Below are 7814 nucleotides of genomic sequence, written 5' to 3'. Positions count from 1 at the left end.
AGTGAAAGAGGTCAGGGAATTGAATGAGGAGCCCCAAGAGAAGAAACATGTAAAAGTGAAAGTTGCTCACCGTAAACGTTTTGGGAATAGTCGGAGACCCGTTGATCGAAGTGAAGCTGATCGAGGGTCAGGCACAAACAGGAATGCAGCAGCTTATCCTTCTGTGCCAAGTTGTCCCAAACTCCTCGTTCGCCAGAAAACTGCACAAAAGCAGGATTCTATTGGGTTTGAACAAAAGGGATGTACATCTTCGAATTATGCTGGAAAGGAAATGGAGGAACTTTCAGTGGAAGAAGTACGCCGTGAGAAGAGAGGATTAAGAGCTGAACGGAGAACAAGATCAGTATGGAGCCAGATAAACGATCACCTTCAGCCGATGGTGAACGAGTTTCACAGGGACCGTGAACAAAACAAGGATTATGTTGGTTTCAAACACAGGGGACATGCAGTGACTTATAATGGGGGGAATAAAACGGAGCACATTCAGTGAATGAAGTGCCTCGTGAGGAGAGAGTGTGGAGGACCTGAAAGAGGGGCACGAGGAGTGTGAAGACCTGAACGAGGGGCAAGAGGAGTGTGGATGACCTGAATGTGGGGCAAGAGTAGTGTGGAGGACCTGAATGAGGGGCAAGAGGAGTGTGGAGGATATGAACGAGGGGCAAGAGGAGTGTGGAGACGTATCAACAATCACCTTCAGCAGAATGTGACTGAGTGTAAGAGGAGCTGAAGATAATGATCTGAAGCCAATGGGCCACACCATTTCCATCACATCGCTCACCAACCATCCCATCCAACCCACTCAAAGGAAACCATCCTATCGGCTGGAACGTAAGTTGTCAATGTTCTTTCCTTACATTACACAATATTCAAAACTTTGTCAAAGCTGCGTGTTCTTCTCCTCCATGTTGTCGCATTTAGTCTCTTCCTCAGAATCATCAAGAACAAATGAATATTTTACTTCACTCTTTGCCAGACGAGCGCCAAATAAATCTTTCAATTGGTGAATGTCTGGCATGAGTGTTGATGTATCTGTTTAAAAGTCAGTTTGTGCACCTGGATGAACATTAAAATTAATTGTTTGGAAAATGTTAATATAAATCCAGTGGGAGTTTGTGATGAAGTAAAATCAACATGTGAAATTGAATACAAAGGAAGAGAGAAATTTAACTGAGATGCAGAAAGCAATGGAGAGAATGCAGTATTTCCAGGATGGTGTTGAAAGGTAAGATAATGATTGAGATAATGATGACAGTGCTCATTGAATGGTTTTGACTTCCCTTTGGTGAAGTGTGTGCAGAGGAAGAAGTCATCGTCATGGCCACAGGAGAAGAATATGCGATGTTTGGTGGTGGATCTATCATTGATAACTCCGTTGTACAAGCGCTCCAGGAAGTTAAGATGAAACATCAGAATCTTACAGTTGGCTGATTCACGATTATTTAAACAAGCACCATTCTGCAAAACTGCAGGTACGTCAAACTTCCATCCACTTTGTTTCACGACCTGCACCCTTTTTGTTCATATTTGTCAACTTGTCACTTCCTTGTTGAAAATATCATGATGAGAACTAAATAATTCTGAGTGAAGATAATTTAATAATGAGAATGAATACAACAAGCAGGTGAGGTCTCTCCCTGATTTGTATTATCAATGTCACTCATGAAGGGATCTGCAGCCATGAACCCTTTGTGGTTGCTGCATTACTTCATGAATGAACAAACACATTTACACTCCAACATGATCTTGAACCTTTTTTTCTTCCTTCCCAGATTGAGCTGCTGCCATCATCTTGATCGACTTGAAATACTCTTCCGAAACAACTCCAGCTCCAGCTCTGTCCATCGTCTCTTCTTCCTCATCAACTTAAAGACCTGGTCAATCAGAAATCCCCTTCTTTGTTTTCTCGAACATCCTTCACTATGACCATCTCACCAAACCCACCTCCAGATTCCATGAGAATGACTTCATTTTGGTTCTACCTCAAACACTGCACTAAATTACATTTGCAGTTTTATTTATTTAAAATGGCTCTCCTCTGATATGCCTTTAGGATGTTTTCCACAAGCACCTTCCCACGGTTCTCGAACCATGGTTTTACATTCCTCTCCAAAACCCAAGCCTCCACTCTGAGTGGAGCCTCCACCCTGAACAACCAAGATCCAGCAAAGGAGTTCTACCTTGGAGATCCACAAAAGGAGTTCTACCATGAAGCCGGTTCTGTTTTGAAGACTCCACTTACGGGCTCCACTTTTGAGACCTTCGGAGTTCCAAACCAATCGGTTGTTCTGCTTTGCATGATGCTTGATGAGGTAAGTTCAGTTAATAAAAAATTAATTAAATTATACATTATTTGATTGGATATTGTGTTGGTAATGTATTTATTCATTTATTTTCAGCAATATCAAGAAAGTGCTCGGAAGACCTGGGATTTGAGACAGATTTACAATCCATCTCCGTCCCCCTTTCTACTTTAAATTTGAAAGAACTGAAACTTCATTCTGAAGACAGAACTGGGAGAAAAGAAAGAAAAAAACTTTGCTGAATTGAAAGACTTATTGACCTGGTATGATGATTGAACTGTTAAAAAAAACAATTGAACTCAATTAAAAAAAAAAATTGAGCTGTGTAAAAATGATTCATGATCTTGGGATTAGGGTTGGATTTGGGGTGTGAGGGTGAGGGATGTGTTTGGGTTTGAATGTGAGGGTTGGGTTTGAGTTGTGATTGGGTTTGGGTTTGAACGTCAGGGTTTGGGTTTGAATGTGAGGGTTCTGGTTCATTTGGGGATGTTAGAGTTCGGGATTGGCTTCATTTTCTTAAACGATTGTAAATTTCCCCTTTTGTAATACCTGTGAATATAATGAACCGAAAATCTCTTCTCCTTTCAAATCATATAATTGATAAATCTCAGGAACGATGTCGAAATTATTATCGTGGAAATGGGGATATAAATCCTTCAGGGGATATAAATCTTCGAAGTAACTTCATGTATTTCTCCGTTTGTTTGTGACTCTTTTAGGGCCGAACCGTCACACCGAGATGCCTCAAATTTTGTCTGTTGGTACCTTAGAATCGAGGCAAGGTTGTTAGCTCCCACACGTTCACCTTGACCTCCATGTTGAGGCCACCAAAGGTTGCTATAAAGCATATATTGGGATGTATGGTCAGGCAGTGCTACCGCCGACCCACGGGCAAAAGGTAAACACCATGAGGTGAATAACCCCATCGCCTCTCAATGTCCAGCACGTCTCGAAACCCCCTACTTCATATAAATATAAATCTTGTAAATAATTTCAAGGAGCTGGGTACCATTTTTGCTTGGCAGTGCCAACCTCCCCTCATATGTTGCACTTCCAAATACCACCCGTCACTTCACTGAGAGGAACACTAAATGTGGGGAGGGGAGAGAGAGAGACGGATGTGGGGGGAAGGCAGCGTAAGGTGAGAGGAAAGGAAGGCAGATGTGTGGTGGAGTGTTAACTATGATTCACACTGTCTCATCCAAATGCTCCAGCACAGAATAATCGTGAAGATGGAAACAAAATAATGTCTGAAATTCATTTTGTATCAGTCATACTATAAATACCCCCTGGAGACAAACACCGCCCGGACACGTCCAGACACAAATTCGCTCGATGCATCTGGAGCCAATCACCGTCTGGACACAACGGAGACACACAGACATGGCCTGGAAAGGTCCAGAGACAAACAATGCTCTGACACAAACTCCGTCCAGAGACAGACACCGCCTGGACAGAAACACCGCCCAAACACAAACACCATCCAGACATGTTCAGAGATAAACATCGTCCGGACATAATGTGTTGGACAGAGAGAGACAGAGAGAGATGTGTGGGAGGGTGCTGCACTGTATTGGGAGGGGGTGGAGTGAGGATGGGACAGGGAGATAGTGGGGGGGGGAGGGTGGAGGGAGGAGTTAGTAGAGAGAAAATGTAATGCTTTATGGAACACACGCACACGCACACACACACTTATTGAAAGTGCCTAAGCCTTTGCAGCTACATGAAAGGTCATATTAAATAATCCCCAACCCAATTCCTTCGTGAGTGTCGAGAAGAGTTTTAGGTCACAACAAAAATAGACCGGGCAACGTCTGATACCAGTGTTAGTTTTGCATAAAAGAGTGTCTTGGAATGCATAAATTTTACGTTTAAATTACAAAATTCCCCTCCCAGACCCGCCACCCCTTGGTCAGTTCACTGCCTCGCACCATGGATCCTTTCCAGCCTCCCTCGTTTTCTTTCTTAATGTTGGCAACTATGATAACCACTTCATTCTCCAATAACCTTGTCTGTTTTCCTTAAAATCAGAACTTTACACGGTGGCAGCGGTTTTGCAACACCTCTTTGACTCTGTCTATTGCAACAAACTAGGTTTCCCCTTGCCTTTGTGTTCGTTTTATTCGTTCCTGGTGTCAAAGCAACCACTCGTCATGGCTGCTCAGGCAGGAACTCCACTGATGGACTGGACTGTCCAATTTGGTAGCAGTGTTCAAGATTTTTAAGCAGCAATTACGACGACATTTCCAAGTTGAAGGCGTTATGGAGACCAACTGGTGCCACTGACACTGTTTCAAGTTGGAGAGAATGCCTCAATAGCACAATACAAGGACAACTCGAAGGGCACTCGATGGAGCGCATACCTCCGCCACGTAATGCCTGATCCACAAGAACATATCAGGCCCATTACATTTTTGAAATATCATGCTACACAGGACTACATCGTTTTTGGCCCGATCTCTCAATGGTGAAGAATCACTTTGAAAAATAAATAATATTCGCATCTACATCCGGATTTGGATCTTCACCAAAATCGAATCAATTTGTCGTGGTCACACACCCATGTTTTGAACGTCTTTACTAGACAGGTTGATCATCTTTCAATACAGAGGAAATATATGATTATGCAAATTAAAAGATACATGATCAAGCACATTAAATCATACCATATTTGAGTACATTTTTCATTACAGATTTATAACAATACATTTATTTTAATATCAAGTTATAATTAACAACATTTTATTATTGTTTCTATCACCCTCAAGCCCATTATGCTAATTTTGGAGTAATTGCATCAACAGTGGCCTCTGATCATTCTCTTCGTTGCTCGGTCATCCAGTTTGGAGGAACGGCCTGATCTCGGCAGGGTCTTGGTGGTACCGTACGCCTTCCACTTCTTAATGATTGTCTTGACTGCTCCAAGGGCACATTTAAAGCACTGTGCTTCATTTTTAAAATCCATCCCCTGATCTGTACCTTTCCACAACTTTATCCCAGAGGTCTTTTGAAAGCTCCTTGGTGCTCATGGTTGAGTCTGCTGTGAAATGCACTACCTGGCAGAGGAAACCTACAGGAACAGCTTATTTTATTCTGAAATAATCAGAATCACTACAATTTAATGCAGGTGGAGGCCAATGAACTCGGTGTGTGATTTTGAAGGTGACCGGTTACACCTGAGCTAATTTACAATTGCTGTTATAAGGGGGGGGGGGGGGGGTGGACACTTATCCAACCAAGATATTTTAGTTTTGTACTTTTAATTAATTTTCTGAAATTTGTTTTTCACTTGGAAGTTGTGGGTTACGATGTGTAAATAAAGATGGAAAGTCTGATTTTATGAAATTTCATTCCAGGTTATAAGGAAACAGGTGAAAAATTTGAAAGGGGGTGTGGACTATCTATCGGCACTGTATGTTTTACTATAATCATCATCCATCCCTCAAGTTCAAAATTCCATATTCCCAGCTTCTGTCGTGATGATTTGGATTTCATATCAAAGGCCACAAAAAGCCATCAAGGTAAAGGATCCCGGATGCATCCGCTGAGTAGTAGTAGTAGTAGTAGTAGTAGTAGCAGTAGCCACAATTAAATGCATTAGTTCTTCACAAACTGTGGCAATCAAACTTCACTTGTGGAAAAGGCTCTTAATTATGACCGCCCTGTTGACAGGCAAAATCTTCCTCTACAAAACAACTGGATATTGGCAAACTAATTCCTATCACTTTGGTTTTCTCATCCCGACCGATAGTCTTGCCATTAAAATAATTATCCAGAAAAATTTCAAAATTTTCCATCCACAGAAACCGCTTCTATCTTCTCTCAACCACCTCTTCCTCCTTTTACCTGTGACATGTCCCAAGTCCACAAGAGCTCCGCATGGTGGTTGTTGGTGGGGGTCAATTTTTGAAATGTGCACCCATTGGTGGGACAGCTGTTGGATCCCACCCACATTTGTCACTTGATTCCACCCACCATGGCACCCATACAAAATAATATGGCTACCATTTTCATTTTCTGATGTGCCTCTGTTTATTATACACTGCCTGGGTTTGTTGCGTCAGACTTCCATTGGCTTTGTTTGGGTCAAGTGTAACTCCAGATGAGGGTCCCCAAAAAAAATCTCAGATGTCCAATAAAAATTTAGTTATTGCTGGCTGAAGCAGAAGAGATTGAGTTTTGGAATGGCCAAGTCAAATTCCAAACCTTAACCCAATTTAAATGTGGCAGAACCTGAAGCGAGCAGTTCATGCAAGAAAGGCCATAAATATTAAATATCTGAGTTGAAAGAGTTCTGTGAGGAGGATGGGCCCAAATTCCTCCAAGCCGATGTCCAGGATTGATCAAGAGTTACAGGAAACGTTTGGTTGAAGTTATTGCTGTTCAAGGGGGTGCCACCAGTTACTCAATGTGAAGGTTCACATACTCTTTCAGACAAGGAAATTGAATGTTGGATCATTTTGCTCAATAAATAAATTAAAAAGGAAAAAAAAATTGTGCTATTTGCTTCATCAGGTTTTCTTCATCTATTATTAGGACTTACATGAAGATCTGATCACATTTTAGGTCATTTATGCAGAAAAAAATTATAAAGAGGTCACAAACATTTTCTCACCACTGTGACTCCACCAGGTTGAACAGTTTACATTGTGTAGCCCACCGATAGGCCAGATCTGCACCACACCTTAATCAAGATCGAATCAGCTTCTTCTTGTCTTGTCACCGACATCAAACAGGCATTGAATAAAGTGCTCCAATTGGCTGAAAAGTAATGCAGGGCTTGTAGCATGGTATTGTGTACACTGTAGTCCTAAATGAGGAGAAAGCTTAGAACTTGAACCCAGTTTTAATAAGATAAACAATCTTAATGTTATTTAATGCCCAAGTGTCTGTGCTTTTAGAAAATGTATATTTGCTATGGGTCCTATGGATATAGTTGCTTACAAAGCATGTTTTTTTTATCCAAACAGGCTTTTTTTCCATTTATATAGCTCATTTTTTAGAAATGGGTTACATGTATGATTGTATATGTTGTCCAAAATGGTTGAAAATGCATTTTTTGTTTGATATACATCATTATACATAAGAATAGAACAATTCCTCGAAACAGTACATTTCTTATGACCTTCTGCATATCTTGGCACCTTCAAATGTGTAAAATCTCAGATTTTGCAAAATTTCCCCCAGTCATAGTGAAGCTCACAAAATCTTATTCCAGAAATTTGAAATGCATCTGATAGAACATCTTAAATAGCAATTTACTTCTGCATAAAGTGATGATTTAAATGGCAAGTTTCAACATGGATCATTACTACATACCAGTTTTTAGGTTCACTTCCATGATTGGGTCAAAAATGTTAGGAAGTACGTAACAAATTGCATTTACCAAGCTGCTACAAAATCCTGGTAGCTATAAGCTTGATTTTATAACCATAGAATAAGTTTACCAAGATGGCCCTATGATATAAAAATCAATACCAAAGGCCAGTTTGTGTTCAGTATACAGAACATCAA

The 7814-nt window shown here is 40.9% G+C and overlaps 1 long non-coding RNA gene across 1 annotated transcript; it reads left to right on the top strand.

The window, feature by feature from the left end:
- The first annotated feature begins 1058 nt into the window (after positions 1-1058).
- Positions 1059-2581, top strand: LOC147019354 (uncharacterized). Its single transcript, XR_015062756.1, has 3 exons — positions 1059-1469; positions 1770-2309; positions 2397-2581. It is a non-coding gene; the product is annotated as an uncharacterized LOC147019354 (long non-coding RNA).
- Positions 2582-7814: the final 5233 nt, after the last annotated feature.

This window comes from Eptatretus burgeri, chromosome 10 (assembly GCF_056783735.1).
Source record: "Eptatretus burgeri isolate ZD-2024b chromosome 10, Ebu_testis_v1, whole genome shotgun sequence".
Lineage (NCBI taxonomy): Eukaryota > Metazoa > Chordata > Myxini > Myxiniformes > Myxinidae > Eptatretus > Eptatretus burgeri.
The sequence above is the reverse complement of the archived record's forward strand: the minus strand, read 5'-3'. Positions and strand labels throughout refer to the sequence as shown.